This window comes from Mus musculus, chromosome 2, assembly GCF_000001635.26.
Source record: "Mus musculus strain C57BL/6J chromosome 2, GRCm38.p6 C57BL/6J".
Lineage (NCBI taxonomy): Eukaryota > Metazoa > Chordata > Mammalia > Rodentia > Muridae > Mus > Mus musculus.
The window spans coordinates 60,964,221-60,986,927 of NC_000068.7; the positions used below are offsets into that span (position 1 = coordinate 60,964,221).

Sequence of the window (22,707 nt, forward strand, 5' to 3'; positions counted from 1 at the left end):
CCGGCTGATAAAAGACAAGGAGAAAAACATTTATTGAACATAGCTCTGTTGCTTTGTTTCGTCTTCTTTTTTATTGTTGTTGTTTTGTTTTGTTTTGATTTTTGAGTCATTTCTCAGTACAAGGTAAATCCAACCAAACAGGGATGCATGATTTCCTTCAGTAGTCAGAGCTTTATATGATTATATTTTAAGACAGGCTTTTAAAATAATAAAACATTTTTATATGATTTAGGCAAGTTTCTAGGTCATACAGTTTAAAAAAAACAACAGATACAGTTCATGTGAACACAATTTGAACATGTCAGGAGGCAGCTCATGCTCATTCATCGATATAAAATCTCACGAGGAGGAAATTAGATTTACTTAGTTTCCGTCACATGCGGGGCACTATGGAGATTAATGCCAACCTGCAGGTTAGAGTGGTCCAGTGTCTAACTAGGTGAGATGAAAATGTTCCTCAGATTGGTTCCATAGGAGAACGCTTCGGTTTTTAAGTAAAGAACTCGATAACGCCCCGTATTGGGGAACCCAGAGAGACTAGTAATAATGGTTTTGAAGGTGACTGACTGAAGAGAAATAAGTTGAGAAAGAACTCAGTCTAGGTTTGAAAGACACAGGAAATTGCCAAAGTGAGACTGTTCTACTTACTATTTTTTTTTTCCTCCTGGATGATGAAAATCCAGTCCATTTTCAAGAGGCCAAAAGCAGACCCAGACGTATATAGAGGTTTGATTTATGACTGAGCCAGTATTATAGGGCAGTGGGCAAAGAATGAACTTTTCAATAAATGATTCTGGGTCAATCGGTTATCCACATTGGAAAATAAAATAAAATAAAGGCCTGCCCCACAAATATCAAAGATGGGGACTCCAGCTGCATTAAAGATTACACTCAAAAGGCCCAAATTGCAAAGCTGTTAGGGGACAACAGGAGGGATAGCTATCTGATCCTGATGTGGGGGAAGATTAATAAGGGGAAAGAGGGTGTGAGATTATTGAGATACTTGGTTTGTAGAGTGAGCCTAGAAAGAATAAGAAAATGAGCCTCCCAAATAATTACCTCTACTTATAACTACAAAGGGTTATTATGCACCATCTATAGAGAGGTTCTCCAGAACATGAAAAAAAGAGAAAAACCTTTGCTAGAATAAAATGGATTTTTTTTTTAAATTCACAAAGGGAGACCAGCAAATGAAAAGATACTAACATTCAATTAGTAATATGGTAATTCTGAGAAGGTGACATTTTACTCTTTGCCAAGCTGGAAACAAACAAACAAGCAAAATAAACAAAAACAAAACAGAACAAAACAACCTAACAATGAAAATGATGTTAGCAGGTGAAGGATGGAGGAGGAGATTCTGGAGTGTTGACCAGAGTACTATCAGAAGCAGGTGTTGGTACTGTCATCAGTGGAGAACATGGTTTGCTGTTATCCAATTTTAAATGCTCTGTCCTACAACGCAGCTGCAGGCACAAACATGTTAAAGAGTCTTCTATAGATGCATCAGGAAGCGTGCACAGGATTCTTCATGGACCACTCAAAGTAACTCAAATGTCCACCAAGCGTACGAGACTTGAAAAGTCCTTGGTATCTGGACACAAGGAGACGCTACAACAGAAAAAGAAATGACCACAGGAAGAACACCAGTACACATCATTTCAAGTTCAATGCTGAGCAAAGAAGCAAGTCAAGGGGCTGGAGGGTCGGTTCAGCAGTTAAGAGTGTACACTGTCCTTTCAGAGGACCCGGATTTGGTGCCCAGGATCTAAGAGTTGGCTCCTAAACACCTGCAACTCCAACTCCAAGAGATGCATTGCCCTCTTCTGGCCTCCCCAGACTCCTGTGCGTATGCATGCATACCCACACATAGACACGGACACACACAGGCATGCACATACTTACTTATGAAATCTGTTTTAAAAGAAGCAGCAAGTCAACAATACACAGGACATGATTCCATTTTTTATGAGCTTCAAAAGCAGAAAAACTAAACAGTGTGTAAAAAAAAGCATATAAATAATTTTTAAAGCATAAATAAAACATAGCTAATATAAACATGGAATTCTAATAATGATTCTGTCTACTTGAGCAGAAAGTTGGGAGTAAGCAGTAAGTGACCAAGGATGACTCTGGATTGTAGATGTATAGGAATAAATTTCAATATATTCTCTTTGGCCTAATGAATGTGTGTGTGTGTACATAAACATATGTGCATACATACATACACACACACACACACACACACATGCTGCATCTCACCCAAATACATTTTTAAAACAAAAACCAGTTAAACATGGTTGTTTCCAAATAAATGCAAAAGTACAGACAGTAGAATAATGACCTTTCTTTTCCTAATTTCCTAGTTTCAATTCTATCACCTCTTTCTCTCTATCATACACATACCTTATTTTTATTTTCCTAGAGTCATTAAAAAGAAAGTGGCACACGCCTTTAATCACAGCACTCGGAAGGCAGAGGCAGGTGGATTTCTGAGTTGGAGGCCAGCCTGGTCTACAAAGTGAGTTCCAGGACAGCCAGGGCTACACAGAGAAACCCTGTCTCGAAAAACAAATAAACAAAAAAACCAAACCAAACCCCCCAAAAAAGAAAATCTCTAGTGCCCTTTAACCAATAAGAGTATTGTCTAATATTATCACACCTAATAAAGTTAACCATACTTGGTTAGCATCAGCATCAGTTGATTCCTAGTGTTTGATCATTTTATTTCCATTGTCAAAAATTCCTTTTTGTAGTTTGATTATTTAAATCTTAATGAAATGATGTGGCATATCAACTTGGTTTATGTGTTCCTAAGTGTCATTCAACATCTAAAACCTCACTCTGACTCATGTTTTTTTTTGTTTGTTTGTTTTTGTTGTTGTTGTTGTTGTTGTTTTTTAATTGGTAGTTATTTGTCAAAGGATTTGAAACATTTGACCTATAGATTTCCCCACCTGGCTGACTGCAACATTGTAGCAGTTTTTCAAGAGATGGTTAGGCTCTAAAAGTTTGACTAGATGCACATTTACCTTGGGGTCAAAGAATACTTTTAAAGTGGGACTATCCAGTTCAGGGTCTGTACCATTGGAGACAACCAAGGATGTGATGTCTGTTTCATTCTTGGTAGTGGTCTTAGCAGGTATCAGTGTGGTTGTTATCAGTCTGACTCATGTACTGTAAAGATACCCCATCAACCATTCACAGTCCAGTTTTAATACTTAGAAGTTACCCAAGCACATTATTTCAGTAGGAGCTACAAACTTGGGGCTAATTTTAGCATTCTGCCTGTATTTATTTGGAAAGTGTCTTTGGAGGAGTTTTTTCTCCAACTCTTTGGTTAACTTAAACAATTTTTCTTTCATTTGACAAGTTCAGAATATTGTTTTGTTTCCATAGGAAAACTTAAAGGTTATCATTGTGAACATTTTGATTTCATGGACTTTATACAATTTGGGTATAAAGGCTTTACATCATCATTTTTGTAGATGCTCAAATTGTCCCACCATTGATCAGTGGGAGCCATTTGAATTAGCTGCTGGTCTTTTTATCGGACCCGAATAGTCTTTTATAATTTTTCTAAACTTTTAGCATATTAAGGTTGTTCCAGGGATTTATGCAATTTTGTTCAGATTATAAGGAATCATTTGTGATGGATATCATGCTTTGCTTTTAAAACTTTAAAACTTAAATTGCTTTTTAAAAGTTAAGTTACAACAGTAACAGTGTTTAAAATATATTCTATGTGCTTACCACATCTGGAGCAAAGAGCTTGAGAAGACTTCCCAATGAAATCTAATGCCTACATGACTCCTTGAAGAGACCAAGCCACTGAGTGCTCTGAGCCCTGAGAAGGTTTTGTGTTTACACCTTCGTCCAGGTTGAAGAACCATTTTCTATGAGCAGGACATCGGGAAGACAGTGACGTTGTTGTGTTCTTCATGAGACTTAGGGCTAAGGATAGTGACAGAGACAAGATATTGACAAAGCACCGTTAAAAATCTATGAAGAGCACAAGAGACTAATGGGAGGAGATTGGAAGCTAGGGTACGAATTTTAGGTCATGTAGGGAAAGTCCTGCTTGAGTACAGGGTAAGAATGGCTCAGCAGAAAGGAGTTTATATGGGTGAAAAGTTAAAGCCTGGGTTCCTGCGTAAGACAGCCTGGAGGCAGAAACTAGTTTGTCTGGACTCTTCAGTGTGTTTTCTTTTTATAAATAAAGGTAAACATTTTTGTTATAGTAAATCAGAAGCAGACTAAACGAATTATTTTTGATCAACGCCACCCCTCATGCCATTTGTCTGAACATATTGAAATAAGTGAATGATAAAATGAGTCATTTTGCTACATAAAGCCCTTGTGCTCAAGCATCAGTAGATTATCTCTGGGATTTAGGTTCAAGAGAAAATACTTTATGCAAAAAATAGAACTTACTGATTGGTGGATAGTCTTCCTTCCATACGCCATGTGAGGTATGGGTACAATACATGTCAAAATGCTTAAAAAGAAGTGCTACAGAGTTTCTATAAGACAGAAATATGCCTGTCACAGATAGATGCCAGAGTTCTTAGAGGGCTGAACAAGTAATGATGGAGATTAAAGGAATCAATACCCCAAATCAATAATACGGTTTTGTTGTGAATTGGGTGTTGTCTTACAGTCTTCAAGAAAGGTTATCTCTAAATCCTCTGATCTGATGTCTGCATTCTCTTATATTCAGATTTCATTTTGTGGATCCTGGAGTTAGACATGTCAAACCTTGAGTGTCACCAGGGGTGATTTTCTATTCTTACAGTCTTAGAACCTTAGGGTTGAGGGTAGGAGGCTGGTGAGTTTGAGGCCACTCAGGCTACATAACAAGACTCTGCCTCAAAACAAAACTGCTTGCAACAAATAAACATCAAAAGGTCTTCTGAATACTCTGTGTTGCTGCTAAACAAAAGTAGTTAGTTTGCCAATAGTAATGTATATTTTAGAAGACCGTGAAGAGCAATATAAGAATTCTTAGTGTCCATGCCTCGCCAGACTCTGACATGCACTGATGGTTCACACTTCTTAGGCCAACTCATGACTCTTGTCTTCAGTAGCTCTTCCATTCCTAAGATTCCACAGTTAGTTACTTCCTGTCTTGACAGCTCTCTTTTCTTATCCATACAGACTTTTTCCAAACGTCATTCTGTACAACTCCAACCAGCTCTAGACTCCTGTGCACCTTTCAAACCTCTTCACCTGGCTCACCTCTACTCTGTTCTTAACCTTGAGCTCCTCGGGCCTTCCTTTGGGTTGGAAGTGACATCCAGTGTGAGCTGTTCTCTGACTTGAATCATATGAAGTCACCTAGAAGATAGGGGTATGTTTAGAACAGAGCGGGCGGGGTGGGATGGGGGGGGGAGAGTTAAAGTTGGAGAATTCTGGGTAAAAAGATTAGTCTGTGTGCATGTTATATACCCCTATAAATATAACTGAGAGTTTGCAAATAGTTCAATATGATTTAGAATGTCAAGCACATGCTGCTATGGTCTGAATGGCTCTCAAATTCATGTGTTGAAACTTAATCTCATTTGTGGGTGCTGTAAAGAGGTTGGCCCTTTTAGGACGTAATAAAATAATAAGGGCTATACCTTAAATTATCTTAATTATCCATTGCTGTTTGAAAAATTGCTTCCTGGATTTAGCCACTCAACATTCTTTCATATGGTTTTTGAGGGTCAGGAATTTGGAGGTGGCTTAGCTGGGTGGTTCTGGCTCAAGGTCTCTCATGAGATCAATGGCATCTCTTGGAGAAGCCACCTGAAAGCTTGCCTGGAGCTGAAGGATCCAGTTCCAGTCAGTTGACTGATAGCCTGTTGTATGTGTGCATATTTGTGGAAATACTCACGACAGGACAGCTAGCTGCTTCAAAAGTGATTGAGGAACAGGGAAGGGGCCTGTGCACATGGCTAACCAAGACAGAAGCTGGACTTTCTCTCTACAGCCTCATCTCAGAAGTGAAATACACTCAACTCTGCCTATTCTATGGGAGATAATATGTCGAGGGACTGACTATGCAGGAAGGAGGTAGGATATTCGAGGCTGCGTTGGAGGTTCACTGCCATGACAATGTGTGCTGAATAGGCTTCCATTACCTAATTGCTTCACTCACCCTACCTGTTCATTCAGTAAACACCATATGCCACATGGATGCTGATTCAAGGGGGTTACCCACCAGGCAATTGGTCCTCACTCCCTTCTTCCCCTACTGAGACTTTGGAAACTAGAAGTTTGTTTTTTCTATTTGAGTTACTAATTGTGAATATTTCACTCAAATGTAATCATATATCACATGACCTTGCTGTCAGTGCCCTTTCATTTGCATGCTGTTTTGCTGGCTCATCCACAATATAGTGTCCATGCTTTATTCTTTCTGATTGATGAAGAGAATTCTATTATACATACATAGTACATAAATAAGTCATACATATATACATACATACAACATACAAACATCATACATATATTATACATACATCATACATAGATGCATCATATATAGTACAACGTACATACAAACATCAAACATATATATATCATACATAAATACATCATATATATGATACAAACATCATACTTACAAACATCATGCATACATACATTATATATACACGTATACATACATCATAAATGCAAACCATACATACATACATCATACATATACCATACATGCATGGTCCATATATACATACACCATATATACATACATCATACCTACATACATATATGCATATATCACATTCTATTGAAGCATTTAACTGTTGATGGACATTTAAGTTGGTTGCATCTCTGGCTACCATGAATAGTGCATATACATCTGTTTTTAGTTTTCTTTTTTTTTTTAAATAAGAATACTGGTTTTGAGATGCCAGTAGATATCTTAGTGAATGTATATAGTGTAGAGTCGATATTGGTATCTGCAGTTAAGAGGAAACAACAGAGATGGAGCAAGACTTGGGAGTCAGTCTTGGTATATGAGTTGTGGTCGAACTGAGAGAGGGAGTTGGATCATCTCAGGAGAGAATGCACACACACAAAGCACTGGATGAAAGAAGAAGCAAAGTTGTGGTGTTTATAGCATACAAGAGCTGGGTTAAACACCAAACTATCATACATAAGGCAAAGATTCTCAACTACCATTGTCCTTAAGACCTTGTTGAATCAAGTTTCCCTTAAATAACTTATATAAGTTTTAAAACCATTTTTATTATCAAGAAATCTCACCATTCTAGGTGCTCAGAATATAATTTATGGCATAAAGAATGCACCTTCAGCCCTGTAGACTATGGATAATATTTAGTCAGTGCTCCACAAGACAAATAACTCCTTCAACATCTTTTCTATTGACTAGACAACCCAGGACATTCTGCTTTTAAGTTTCTAACAGTGAGATGCACTCTAGGTCTCCTGTAATCGACTGCATTGTGATGCAGCATTATGATTCAGCTGAAGGTGCTGTCTCATACGCTCTGCCAAGGTCCTGTAGTCTACCTTCCTTTAAAGGACTGCAGTGTTGTACTGCTGTTTAAAAGGGAGTAAGAAAAATCCCTATTGATGTATTGGTATCAGTATCTTTGACTTGTTTCACAGTGTTCTCAGGCCCATTTGCTTGTTTTTATATCTGTCATGTCATTCCTCCTATTGTGTTGGTAGGGACAATTTTAATTTCTGAACATACATTAAGGTCGCCTTCTCATTTTTTCTATTAAAATGCTTTGTTCCACATATGTCTCTAAGAACACTTTAAATTTCCTCTCTGTGTAATAAGCATAAATAATCATGTCATATTTTCTATCTTCCCAGAATTGAGAACTTTCCCAATTTCATTTCAACACTGAAAGGAGATACTGAACAACAGTGGGACCCTAAAATTCACCCCAGTGTGGTGGCTTTCCATTAGAACGATGCTAAGCTGTTCACCTGCACCTCAGGGGATATTATTCTCCATCAAATTATGTTCTTAGGATTGCATGAACCTTTCCATGTCTGTGGCCCTCTCCCTCTAATGGATATTGGAGCATAAGCAAGATTGTAAATCTGTCTAGAGGGCTGAATTCCATCTCATAGGGACCTCAATTGTTTCCATTTCCTGTATGCATGACACAGCATGCAGTGATTGTAAACCATCCAATCCTTGTCAGGACTTTCTGTACTTGGTATATGCCGTGATGGACACAGCAACGATAATGAAATGCAAGTAATCCCGGACTGTCAAGATGCTTGTGATGGAACTTTCTGTACACAGCCGATGCCTGGCCTAAAGGGGAGGGGGAAGTCTAGCGTTCAGAAGAACAGTCCCTGCATCCTGATGCTTGGAAGGAAGGAACTCAGATACCGAGATAATGTGATTAGGAGGCTATGGTTTGTGCGCTGTGGAGTGATTGGGGTGCCCCCACTCTTCCCAAGGCTGGTCTCTTCTGTTCTCAGAGGTAAGAGCCAACACCTTTTTGTGCTGTGCAGGAAGACTAGATTGGCTGTAAATTTCTATGTATCTGGCTTATTTGGTGTCCTCTAAGCCCCTGGGTAATTGATGCTGGCAGAGAATGGGCAAAGCATGCCCATCAAGTTCCTAGTCCGTCTCATACGACTCCATGTCTTGCACTTGGTGTCTCTCACACAATGTCAGCCACTTACAAAACATTATCTCCCTTAATCCCCACAATCTCCCTGCTTCGTAGGTTACTAGGTTTGCATTTGCAGATGACAAGACAAATCTGTGTAAGATTACATCTTGCCAAGGCTTCGGGGTAGAGGAATCAGGACTTGAATTGAATTCATCCTCAGTGCATTGTGCCTTATTTCACTGTATTCAAAGAGCCAGAGGACGAGACGACTACTTGGTTTAATTTTACAATTACTTTGGAATTTAGTACAAACTTTCTGTAACACTGGATTTTTAGCCACCTTTGTCTTTACAAAGCTTCTCCTGATCTCAAATATATATATATATAGTTTCAGGGGTTCGGGTTCATCATTCTCATGTAATATTCTTTTCCCCATTCTTCTTTCCTTTTTGTAGTACTGGAATCAAAGTCAGATGTAAACATTACTGCTAAGACCTAAGACATGCTCCCATCCCATCTCTTCTTTTAAATTTGCTTTTCTGACATGGTAGAGTTTTTACAGTTATAATTTTAGTAACAACACAATAGATATGCTTGTTAAATGTTCAATCATTAAAAAAATTCTTAAATGCGTCAAGGAGGTTCAAATAGCAAAAAAATGTACCCTATTTTTGAAAATTAGCATATAGTCAAAGAAAAAAGGAAAGGGAAAAGAAAAATGATTTTTCAAAATAAGAGAATTCCCTTAAAAAGCAACACTCCCATTAGAAGATCTCAAAGTTAAGAGTACATGAAGATCTGCAGTCCTTGGTAGCAAAATCATGGCCACTACAGTGACTGTGTCAAACAATGATAGCCATCTGTTCTAGGCATTGCTCGGTTTCAGAATCCCACAGGAGTAAAGAATGTGGTACTTTATAGACTCCAGTCGATAGGGATATTTCTGAAGGGGCTTTCTCTCATCCACTGGCATGCGTCGGTCCAAATGCTGCTAGAATCATGGTGTTCTCACAAGTCAGGATACTGTGCTGTCATCTATTCTAGTCCATCCTGCTCCCTCTAGTTGAGGCCACACCCAAGCTAGGCAGACAGATGAGACTCTATTTTTAACAAGATGCAGAGCCTGGGAGTGTCCCTCATTTGTTCAGCAACCCCATTTCAGAAACTAGCCACACATCCAATTTAATTTTGACACTATGAATGGAGAACCTCTGCACACCTCTTAAAACTTTGTATCTATTACTGTCATCTTTTATGAATTTAAACTTAACAAAATAATAAATAGAGATTAAAGAAACAAATATATCTCTTATTTTCTATGGTATTAAATATCCTAGCATATTGTCATGTCATAACATTACAACACATACTACCATACTTTCTATGGAAAACATTAAAAATTTAAAATGTAAATACAGACATTATGTGTCTGTAGACATTTAACTAGAAAGAAATGATTATATACAAGAGAAAAGAGAATGGTATGCATTTACTCATTCAAATGATGTCCTTCTTGCTTGAGTTGGATTAGATTATATCTAAGGTACACAGTGGTGATGACCCCTTACTCTTTCCACACACAGAGTTAAGTTTTATTGTTGTCTAATGAGGTCAAATGGCTTTGGAGAGAAAACAAATCATTGCCTATCGTTCTGCTAGTTTTCTACTAGTTGCCTCTCATTGTCTTTTATTTTAGTTCCTTTTAAATATAAGAAAATTGGGCTGGAGAGAGCTGAGTCAGTAAAGTGCTTGCCTTGCAAGCATGAGAATCAGAGTTTGATCCCCGGGATACTTGTTTTGTTTTGCTGTTGTTTGTTCATCTTTAAGCCAGTTGTGGTGATGGATGCTTGTAATCCTGACATTGGGGAGGCACAAGAAAGGACAGCCAAGGTTGTCTGATGGTCTCTACAAGCACACACACACCCACACCCACACCCACACCCACACACACACACACCCACCCACCCACCCACCCACACACACACACACACACACACACGTTTGTGAATTCTAGATACATAAATAGATGATAGATAAGTAGGTAGGTAAGTAGGTACGTTAGGTAGGTAGATGGATAGATGACAGATAAATAGATAATAGGCAGATGATTGATTGATAGATCGATAGATAGATAGATAGATAGATAGATAGATAGATAGATAATCAGAAAGTTGAAAATAATTAGAGGATGTTTAAAAGGATAAAGATTAGACAAGGACAGAAGTGACGATTTAATTCATACCTGATGAATGTCCCTCACTGTCATCAGTCTGTGTTCTCCGTGCTGCCCAGGGACAAATTCAAATGCTTCTCTTGTGAGACTCTTTCTTACCAGACATGCCTCATCATCGCATCTTGCATTAATTGCTTTCCCTTAGACTAATTCACTTAATAAATCATCCTACAAAAGATATTATTTTCCTCTAGCATCAACATTCTGATAGGCCTTGCTTTCTCTTTCCTTTTTCTCCTCCAATTTCTGCCTGAAAGACTATGAACAAAAATGTAGACATTCTCTTGATTTCTGCCTTCCCGTCTGTTTGTTTTTGTACTGAAACAGATATGCAGCCACAGGTACTAGATAAGAAACGTCGATCAGATCGAACCATTCTGCACATGATTAATTTTGTTGTGAGCAAAATAGAATCTGTTTTCTGAGCTCTTCTGGCAGCTGCAGTAGGAAGCTATCCCTACTCTTAAATCGTCTGTTTCTGTGTAATAAAGTCTGCCTTGGTTGAAACACTTGGTTTCTATGCTCATGCCACAGCCCCTTCTGAGCTTTCCACAACGATATTTTCTTTTCTTAAGAAAACAGTTAGTTATCATCACTTCAACTTGTCTTGATGTAGTCTTAGGAGAGACCCTTGTAACAGAGTCAGACCTTAGGTTGCAAGTTCTAACAAATTTTGAGAATTAACTTTAGTGAGATAGAGCAAGAGAGGGTAAGAGTCTGAGTTAGATGGTGTTAAAAAAAAATAGAAAGACAAAACAGAAAATAATAAATCTTTCTCGGTAGACTCTGGTAAAATGTCTACAAACTCCTCAAGGGCAATGAGATCTTGTATCTTATGAGTGTTGGGGAGCCAGATGATCTACAAATATTGATAAGTGGTTAATAAGTCTGCAGACTCAGGACATGTAACAAAAGATGAATTTGCTGATCACATGACATTATGTGTGTCTGCTCTTGGTGAATTCGGGTGTGGATTTGGACTTTCTCTGGTTCTGTTCTTATCTAGTTAAAATTTCTGACTTATCTAGTTAATTTTTCTGACTTGATTGCGATGTAAGAGGCAAATGACAATGACATACCTGTGTATGTGTGCTATGTGACTCTTGAACTGTCATCTTTGTAACATGATTACCACAGTTGTGCTGATAGCATCCTTACCATCTGCTCTGAATTGCTGGGTGGTCACAGGGTAAAGCTACTTAACCTTTGTTGTGCCTCAGTTTCCTCACTGCAAGACAAGCACAATAACCATTCCTATACATATGTTGTTAAATTAATTGGTAGCTAAAAAAATATCACTTAGAAGAGTAACAAGACACTATATTATCTATGGTAACTAACTTCAAGAGGCTAGATCTCAATGTCATGGCTAACACCACCAGCTTGGAAAACTGAAGTGCTTCAAAATAGTTGTTAAGAGAATAAAAAACTTCATATAATTTCTATATTCCAGATAGTTCAGAAAGTCTTGGGAGACATGTAGACAAGAGGAATTTTCCCTTTATTGACCTAAGTTCCCACTATTTTGTAATGTCAAATAGTTCAGTTACCCATCTTGAAGAGTCTCAGAAGCCATTCTTATTCTTCGTGAGGAGGAAAGAGCTAGATTGGTATGATCAGACCTGTAAAGGGCAGGATGGGTTAATGTCTTTCCATCTTCTAAGCCAGAGGTTCTCACAGGTAGGTCATAACCCCTTTGTTGCAGTCACCTAAGACCATCAGAAAACGCAGATATTTCCACTACTATTTGTAACAGTAGCAAAATTACAGTTATGAAGTAGCATTGACACTAGTTTTATGGTTGGGGTCACCACAGCATGAGGAACATAAAGTGTCACAGCATTGGAAAAGTCTAGAACCACTGTTGTAAGCTTTCTTGAGCAAAAGCCAACTTGCCTATTGACCGACTTGTCACTTTCTCTACTTACATGTAGAGTTTCATCTGTTTCTTGACACTTGTTAACACGTTGCTAAGTTGAAGACTTCTTTGGATAGCATGAAGCAGTCAAAAATAGTCCCTAGGACCTGAGTTAGAGAGATGACTTAGTGGTTATGAGCATTTTGCTCTTTCAAAGGACCCAGGTTCAGTTCCCATTACCCACAGACTGGTTCATGACTATCTGTCACTCCAATTCTGGGGGAATCTGATTCCCTTTTCTGAATTTGAGGGCACCAGGCACATGCATATGAACAGGCAAACATACCCATAAAATAAATAAGACCTCTTTTTGAAAAAAACAATCAGTAGGATTCTGAAAATGTCTTTGTATTCTTCACGTCACATCTAGGAATTGTTCATTTTAAAGGACCTTAGCAGATTTGAACACTTGTTTTGACTACTTATTAATTTATTACATAACCATTTACTGAAAACCCCGTGTCTAAGAACTTGGCGAGTAAACGCTGATAGTTTAGTATTGACTTCTCACATCTTCACTATTATTTGATATACTCAAAGCTTCTCTGTAGGTTCAAAATCAACACTTGTGATACCGATGCATCAATTGCACACTCCTGAAGAGCACTGAAGAGCTCCCTTCCCCATCACTAATGCTTTCAGTCAAACAAAGGACGGTCTGTGGCTTACTTCATACTGCGCATGCCGCTCTTTTTGCAGCCCATTTATTGCCTTTTAAAAATCTTTCTTATATTTTCCTTTGTTTTTCATGTTTGTTTATTTAATTGGCAACATTACTATTCAAAATGACCCCAAGTGTACTGCTAACATGCTGTTTTGAGATCCTAGCAGCAAGAAAACTGCATTGTATGGTATGCAGAAAATCCACACGCTACAAGCTTTATCTAAGCATGCATTGTACAGGGTCAGCAGCGAGTGCAGTGCTAATGGATCAATACTATTACATTTTTGGAAAAATAAAGAGGAAATTCCCCAGTGTTCCCAAGAGACCATGGTAAGAGGGACTCAAGTGGCTCTAGTGAATGATGAAGTTGGGTAAAGTGACGGAATTTGTTCCTTCAAGGGACAATAAGTTGTGGAGCTAACCACCAAAGAAATTTACAGTCACATTTGGCTGGGTCAGGAAAATGTTAATCTCCTCTTGACTAATCTATTATCATAAAGAAATGCTGCATCTAATTAGTTTCAAAGAAATAACATGTAAAATATAGTGTCTTCAAATAATACAGAAAACAAGAATGTGAATTAATTTATTAAGGGAAGGCTGAGCCTGAGGGATGCATTAATGCCTTAGGAGCCAGGGCTCAGTTCTCACTAATCTGTGTGCAGTGACTTTCTAGAACTATCTACCATGAAGAACAAGAAGAACATGAAGAACAACTAATTCATGAATTCAGTATTGTCCAGTGCGTTTCTCTATTGGTGTAAGCTGTACACCATGAGATATTTGGCATTTTCATTATCAAAGCTAGGAGCAAGGGGGTGCTACTGGAAAATTGTACAAAGGTCAAGTATACAACTGAGTATCTTAAAACAAACCAGACAGCTTCCAACTATAAAGAAGTATTCCATTAAAAAAAATGTTGAAAACAGTGAGGCTAAGGAATAGCAAGTCTTACTGGAACTAATTCCAGAAAGGCCCAGACATTTCTTTTCATCTTTGTGGGTCACAAAATCTCTAGCACATCTACACTCATCCCTACCACTGACTTGAGCACAGCCATTGACAGCATCCTGCCTGGAGAATGGCTCAGCCCTCTTCCTGGAGGCCCCTTTTGTGAAACCAGTGCATGTGTTGGATTTGTGCTGGGGCTGTAGTTAGTGGACCCTCCACAGTGACTCTCAATTGTGGACAAGCATTAGAAAAACCTAGGAATTTTAACACTGGCATTGCCTGGACTCCATTCCTTTAAAAACCCTGATTTGTGTGGTCTGGGATGGCCCTTCCTGTGCTGGCAATGTTTAAAAACTCCCAGGAGATAAACTGCAGAGCCAGCACCAAAACTACTGCCCTGAGAAAAGGTGGTGTTTGTGTATTAGGAAGTTGACCCAGCACTGTAGACCCTTATCAGTAGTCAGCAGACCCTCCTGATCTGGCCTGTGTCCCAGGCACTCTTCTGAAAGTCCCCCATCCCCCGCCAGCATTCTTTTATTAGTACTTACTGCTATGAACTCCGAGGCTTTTGTTTAGAAACAGAGTATACACTGTCATGACCACTAACCTGGCTCTCCTCCAACTCTGCCCACCGAAGGTTTCTGGTCACCCCGAGCTCCCATGATTGGCTGTCACACTTCTCTCCTCTGAGCTGTGCCTTGGCTCATTCTGAAGATAAGCAAGATTCCTGCCACTGTCTTGTTAGGACCTCGCTAGTGGTGATTGTTTTAGAATGGCCACCTAGTGATTGTATTCTTTATGAGAACCATTGTTGTGGAAATTAGCGATAAAAATTATTATTCATGAAACTGATAGTTTTATTCTAAAATATCAACTCCCACTGTGCCGTAACTTCCACGGAACATTTTCAAAATGGTAATTCTTTACTATGGTGCTATCCCCATGTTTCCCCATGATTCGATTGCAGCTTATTTTATTCATTTAGACCTAATACATGCTGAGAAGAAAGTTATTAACGTATATAAAGTTAAAGTCTGCTTAATAAGAACGAACATTATAAACACCATCTTTGCATTTGTGTTCCTAGGACACCTTTAGAGTTTAGAATTGTACTGATGAGACACTCGCTCATTGCCAGACACATCAAGCTGATCTTGTCAGAACAGTGGAGCCCACAGACGGTGCAATTTGCACATTTTAAGAAGGTCTGTGTATTTGAAAATGTATGGGCGGGTGTATATATTTCTCAAGGCTGCTGGAGCAAATTACCACAACATTGATAGATTGCAACAAGAGAACTGTAGCCTGTGTTTGCTGAGGCCAGAGATGGGACTGAAAGCTTCACTGGATAGCACCAGCTCTGCAGGTTCAAGGGCAAATCCTTTCCTGGTCTCTTCCCACCATTAGTGGCTGTTGGCAGCCCGAATGTCCTTGGTTCATGACCTCATCACTGCAGTCTTACTTCACATTACCTTCTGCCCCACCCACATCCATTCTTCCATCACATCAAATCTCCTTTAACCTTTCTTCTTATAGGAACACTTGTCATTGGCTTTGAGGTCCAGCCAGACAGCTAAGAACTATCTCTTCATTTCCAGGTCCTTTATTTAACCATACCTGCAAAGGTTTCTTTTCCTTCCAATTCGGTGACTCTCACAGGTTCTGGGGTGAGGACATGGACATATCACTTCGGGGCCACCATTTGAAACCGTAAAGCATGTCTAAGGAAACAAGAAAGTGATAATGAGATACTATGGGGGTTATCTTTACAGCACCAAGGCCTACAGAGGGAAAAGAAGGGGGGAAACCATGGAAGCTAGAGCCAATCATTGCAGTGTAGGACCAGGACAGAAAGGCCTCATATCAGTGTGACCTCTGGACGAAATTCAATTAATTTGTAGACTGGCATAAAGAGAGCCATGGTAATAAATCTCTAACTTCATTCTCTTGCCATGGCTTAGAGGGTCATATTAGAACAGATGCTAGAGAAAAGATGCTCCCTGAGACAATCCAAAGGAGAGGAGTGTAGAGGGTCTGGAGTGGCTACCAGAAAATAGCCCTATATCAGGCTATTGCCACTCCTGAAGAGGAATGGGGGAAGTGCTCACATTAACGGGTCACACAAGGCCATGTTCACAAGTGCAGAAGTAAATCTGACATTATTTTATATGTAAAAAAGCCAATGAGAAGATCTTCCTTTCTCTCCTTTTTTTTCTCCTGTAATTTCAGAGCATTGCATACTTGTACTGGGAAATACTAATTGCCTCTGTGCTTTGGGAAAAGGAGTATAAACTACTTTGGTCTTTCCCATATATAGGACTAACATCCTCCTCCTCATCATCATCTTACTTCCCTTATTTGTATTCTATTTAACTCCCCAAATGCATTTAGGTGTCTCGTGAAGAAGAGATGTATGTTAAGGTCAGGGAAGTAGAAATAGAAAATCCAGACTATGGAAATACCAAAGGGACAAATATGCCAAACTTGAGCACTAAAACTAGGTACCATGCTCTGTTTTGGTTAGTGCATTCAGGCTGCCAACATTCATGATAGCATAGCTGTGCTCTGGATCTCTTCAATAGAGCATTGCTTATCTAGTCACAAGATACTTTGTGACACATGACTCCATACCTGAAGCACATTGTACAGCCTGTTGTAGTGCAACTGGTGGGGTTGCAGAGTGTCCTTTCCAAGTAACCCACTTGGTCTACACCTTTTCCAGGTCTCTTGGGTGGTTTCTGCGTCTCCTAGGCAGCTGATCTGGTCTGAGTTTCTTTGCAGCTTGTCTTGTCTGAGAGTGACTCTCAGCAGTGTTTATTGTTTACCTCAGAAAGGAGGGGCTTAGTGAATCTGGTTAGTTTCAGGGACTTCCTGTAGCTATTTTGAGTTGTTTACCTTTTGACTTAAGGAGCTTTCCCTACAGCATAGAATGCTTTAGTCTAGGAGGAAACTGCTAAGCAATATAGGGTGAGGATTGTAGGGGAATGTAGGCTGAGAACCAGAAAGAAAGAAATAATATTGATGTGGGTTTACTAGTTGCTAGTCATGTTCTGATGCTCTCACTTGTCTGTTTCTAGTTGTTTTATTGAAGTATACTTTATGTGTAATAAAATTTAGCAATGTGTGAAGCCTTTGTTGTTGACAAATATTATAACTTTAAAGCCCCATGGCCACGATGACAGTGTTCATGATTCCTCCTTCCTTCTACATTGCACCCTTTCCTCTCAGCACTGGGCTAGAGCACAACTGAATTGTTTATCATAAATATCTTCATATTAATACAATTATATCACTAATAAAGTGGCCTATAACATATGCATGTATGTATATATGTATACATGTATGTAAGAATGCATGCATGTGTCTATGTATTTATATATTTGTGTGTGTATGTATGTGTATATGTGTATATTTATGTGTGTATGTATGTGTGTATGTGTATACTTATGTGTGTATGTACATATATATGTGTATATGTATATACATTTATGTATGAATGTATGTATGTATATATGTATGTGTGTGTATGTATATATGTATGTATGAGTGTATATATGTATGCATTACAGGTGTGTATGTATGTATGCATGTATACAGTGCTGGTTGATTTTCATCAGCTTGACACAAACTAGTGTCCTTTGAGAAGAGGAAACCTTAATTAAGATGTTTCCCTCAGATTTCTAGTAGGCAAATCTGTGGGATGTTTGCTTGATAAGGATTGATGTGGGAGGAGGCAGGCCATAGTGTATAGTTCCACCCCTGTGTATGTCCTGGGTTGTGTAAAAAACAAACAAAAAACAAAAAACAAACAAACAAACAAAAAAAACCAAACCAAAACCAAAAAAAAAAAAAAAACCCAAACCTGAACAAATCCCAGTAAGCAGTGTGCTTCTACAGTTTCTACTCCAGTTCCTGCCTGACTTTCTTCTACAGAAGTGTAAGGTCAAATAAATCTTTTCCTTCCTGGGTTGCATTTGTTTACCATTGCAATAGAAGCAAAGTAGGACATATGTAACCTTTTGTGCCTGCTTGCCTTTACTTAACATAATATCTTTGCATTTCATGCATATAGTTACAGTTATCATAATTCAGTCCTTTTTATTGTTGAATAGTCATAAATTTGGAAGTTTTCTTCAAATTCTTTATACATTTGTCAGTTTCTAAGGATTTTAGTTTTTCCAGCTTTTGGCAGATTTGACTAGAACTGTTGTGAGCATCTAAGTGGTGTCTTTGTGTGAACATACATGGTGTCTGAATGAGACTCCTGGATCATACGATGATGTGTTTCACTTCGTTAGGAACCACCAAACAGTTTCACCTTTGACTGTATCACTTCTTACCCACAGCAGCAATGGGTACCATTACTTCACATATTTATCATCACTTAATATTGTTAGTGTCCTTGGCTTGGGCCATTCAAGTGTGTTGGAGGAGGGTGACACTGTGATTTTCTAATAATCAATGCTGCTAATTTTTTTATGATTTATTTGCCACTCATTGGTAAAGCATTTGCTCAATGCTTTGGCTTATTTAGAATTTGGGGGGTTGTCTTTTGTTGGTGGTGGATAATAAGTCTCTTTAGGTTAAGATAAATTCTTCTTTCAGTGAATCCTTTAGCACATTTGTTTTGCAAATATTTTATCTCAGCTGTGGAAAAGAAACATCACTTATTTCACAGAGCTGTAAGAAGGAAATTAGATTGTGTCAGATGCGAAGGTTCTGAAAGCTAATAATTACACAGTAAATGTAAGCTATCTTCTCATATTTCTGTCCTACCAATAAACTCAAATTCCCCTAGAATGGTCTAGGATGATGTACATGAGAGAAAGCATTTGCAAGTATGCATCTTGGAGGAAATCATTATAGATAATAGACCAGCTATGAGAAGAACTGAGCAGGATTAAAATGTGAACCATACAATCAAGGACAGAGCATCCTTCCAGGAACCTGTGAGATGATGGAAGAAGAGAAGGCAGAAACCACAGGTGAGGTGAGGTGTATAGTTGATAAACATGCAGCATGCACAGGGCTGCTTGGGTTTGAAGGCCAGCTCTGTCCCTTACAAGCTAGGTCATTATGGGCAAGTTATTGGCCTTCTCCACAGCAGAGCAGAGCAGAGAGCAAGGCAAGGCCCCCCCAGGGAAGTAATAACACATGAGCTAGGGAGGGAAAAGCCCGTCTGATTTGCAACAAATAAAATATAACAAGAGCAAAGACCACAGGAATCTTGCCAGATGTGTCAGCTCAGGCGATGCTTACTGTTTTAGTGAGGTGTGATGCTAACGGCTTTTCTCAGAAAAAGGAAAATAAAGAGCAAAGTTGAGGGCCATGCTAGATTTCACATCACCGAGGCAAAATACCTCATGTATTCTGTGATGGACAAACAACTGAGGTGAGGAGGGGCTTACTCAGCTCTGGTTCAGAGGCAACAGTCTAGAGGGGGTGGGGCCCCTTAAGATGGCCAACATGTGGCAGGCAGTAGGAGAGTAGACGTGGGCCCCATAGTAGTAGGGCCACATAGAAATTTACCACACAGTAACCAGGAAGGAGAGGGAGAAGAGAAAAGAAGGAGAAGAAGAAGGAAGAGGAGGAGGAGGAGGAGGAGGAGGAGGAGGAGGAGGAGGAGAAGAAGAAGAAGAAGAAGAAGAAGAAGAAGAAGAAGAAGAAGAAGAAGATGAGGAGGGGGAGAAGTGGGTAGAGTGAGGAGGAGAAGGAGGAGGATGAGGGAGAGAAGAGAAAAAAGATAGGAAAGGGCCAGTGTGAGATATCCTTCAAAAACATGCCCCCCAAACCCCAGGGAACAACTTCCTCCAACACAGTTCCATTTATTTTGAATCCACAAATAACTAATTTGCCAGTGGACACAGGGTCTTCATAATCTAATTGGTTCCTCAAAGCTCCACAGATGGCAACCAAGCCCCCCCCACCCCTCCCCGCCAGTAATGAGTCTATGGGGAACATTTCATAGTCAAGACATACTGGGAGTTAAGGAAAATGAAGAATGCCAGGAACGGCTCAACTATCCCCTTGGCAAGAATGGCATAACAAGAGAGCTTGGCATAAATTAGGAACTGCATCCATGAACAGGTTCCGTGGCTTGCTTTAAAGACTGGAGAAAAGAGCAAAACCAGAACATGGCTGCCCAAGAGCAGACACTGGCTGCAGAAACAGCAAATACCTAAAGGATTTTAGATGAACACGTAGTTCAAATGGTCAACTATTTTATATATAGCCACAGTATGGGTGGTCTGAACTTGAAGTGTGTTGAATGTGTGTTGATGGACACATTTTGTTTTTGTAAGGAGAAAAAAAGGGGAACTCATCTTGAAGTGGCATCTTTAAAGAGACTCTCAAGGTAGGTCAGATAGAATGAAACTGAAAAGCTAAAAATGTGTATTGGATATCTGAAGTGTAATCATAGACAAATAAAAATGAGGTTGAATGGTAGGATGGATGGATGGATGGATGGATGGATGGATGGATGGATGGATGGATGACAAATGGAAAACTTCTTAGTCGATGGGGGAATTTTAGAGTTGAGATCTTCAAGGTAGAGAATTTGGAAGGTGAGTACAGGAGTCATTGAGTAATCCAGAATGGAAGTAGAAGTTTTAACATATTCATTGGTTAAGGGAGGACAGGGTTAATTTTAAGAAATGTAATGCTGAGAATGTACCATGAAGATGCTTACACACACAGAAGAAGAATGAAGTCCCCAAGAAATGCAGATATGTTGCAGAAATTTCTCAATTATATTATTTGGCTAAACAACACTGAAAATAGTCCACAGATCTTTATTTAGCCTGATAACTTCTTAGCCACGTTTTAGTGTTAATTCTAAGTGCATTTAATTTTATCTTCTATGGTTGATGTCAACTCAATATTCATAGAATCTATACAGCTTTAGCAAACAGGAAAGAAAGTCTGGAAGAAGTACCTGCTGGCTCAGGCTCAGACATTAATAAAACTGCTCTAGTGACACCTTTAGTGAACTTCCTTTGCCTAGGTCAGAACTGCCAGGCTGTGGGGACTGCAAGATAAAACTCTTCCCTTTGCTTCCTGTGTGGTCATCTTAAGGTGTCAGAAGAGTGGGAAAGAGAGTTTATATGTACTGCATGGCTTAAGAGACATACATTGACTTTTGATTCAAGGTGCTGATTCATACATTTTTAATAATTTGCAAGCAGACCCCAAGAGTTCTTTATAACATGCACAATCTTGTAGAGGACCCTAGCGGCTGAAATATCTAGGAGGATCAGTCTTCCCTCCTGCCTCTCCTCTCCTAAAATGTTACATCCAATGATATTTGGAGAATACTCATCCTTCAGAATTCAGCCAAAGTGTATGCTACACCATTTACTATTCTGAAAAAATTTAATCTCAACTGTATCTACCTCAGAGGCTTTAGCATTTGTTTAGGAAGGGTCTATTTATTTATTTTTCTATAAAACAGGTAAATATTGCCATTTAATATTCTCATCCCAAGAATTTTGCAGCACGTGCACAAACAACGGAAAGGTTGAGGTATCTGTGTTGATACTTCCAGTTTCAGGAAGGGTTTCTGAGAAAATGTCTTACCACTTATGTGGTCCAGACTCACTGTCTCCATCCAATACATTCATTGGATCATTGCTTAAAGTTTCCACTTTGCTTTTCTGGTGAAGTCACATATCATATGTCCAAAATGGCTAGGAGAAATCATGAGGTTTATGCATATAAATACAGCGTTGCTTTTCAAAAAGGACAGAATATGTTCAAGAACTATTTATATTCTGAGCAAGCTTTGAATCTGTATATATTATATGTACAGAAAATAATCCATTATGAGCATATTTTGGGTCGGGTGCCAAGTTCCATGACCTTTTGATACTGATGTCATGCCTCTTCATATTAATAGGAGTTAAAGATACCAAGAGGACCAGAAGCTGATGCCAAGAATCCATGGAATGATGTCCACAGAGCATAATGGCACAATTGTCTTATAGAACAAGATTGAAAAGAGCTGGAGGACGGGAAAGGGTGTGGCGTCTATAAAAATGAAAAACGTTATTCATGGATTCAAATTTATGCCTAAAATGAATTAGATGCAATATTTCATTCTCAGATTTCAGGCAAAAGTTAGAAACTAGTTAAATAGTGACAGGATTTTCAGAGAAATCTGGCAAAATCTCTGGGATTTTTCTTCTCATCCACCTCAAGTATTCTTAGCAGGAGTCCTTTATTCTTCTCTTGGAGGTGAAAGAAAAAACACACTTGTTATCAAAGCAACAAATCTGCAAAATCCCCTTCCATTGTCCTTTTTAGGACATCATGAGGCTAGTCTTCTCATTCCCCTGAAAACCTGTCA

The 22,707-nt window shown here is 39.0% G+C and overlaps 2 long non-coding RNA genes across 3 annotated transcripts; one reads left to right on the top strand and one right to left on the bottom strand.

Annotated features, from left to right (window-relative positions):
* Positions 1 to 155: 155 nt before the first annotated feature.
* On the bottom strand, positions 156 to 10,931 carry Gm13582 (predicted gene 13582). Its single transcript, NR_045335.1, has 4 exons — positions 10,837 to 10,931; positions 4,435 to 5,337; positions 3,754 to 3,954; positions 156 to 1,611 (listed from the first exon to the last, which is right to left on the bottom strand). It is a non-coding gene; the product is annotated as a predicted gene 13582 (long non-coding RNA).
* Positions 4,814 to 22,357, top strand: Gm33647. 2 transcript variants are annotated; one of them, XR_374563.4, is made up of 4 exons: positions 4,814 to 5,350; positions 5,975 to 6,057; positions 7,834 to 8,459; positions 22,258 to 22,357. It is a non-coding gene; the product is annotated as a predicted gene, 33647 (long non-coding RNA). The 2 variants fall into 2 exon arrangements; XR_866359.3 differs by lacking the exon at positions 22,258 to 22,357 and having other exon boundaries at positions 7,834 to 9,820.
* The last annotated feature ends 350 nt before the right edge of the window (positions 22,358 to 22,707 follow it).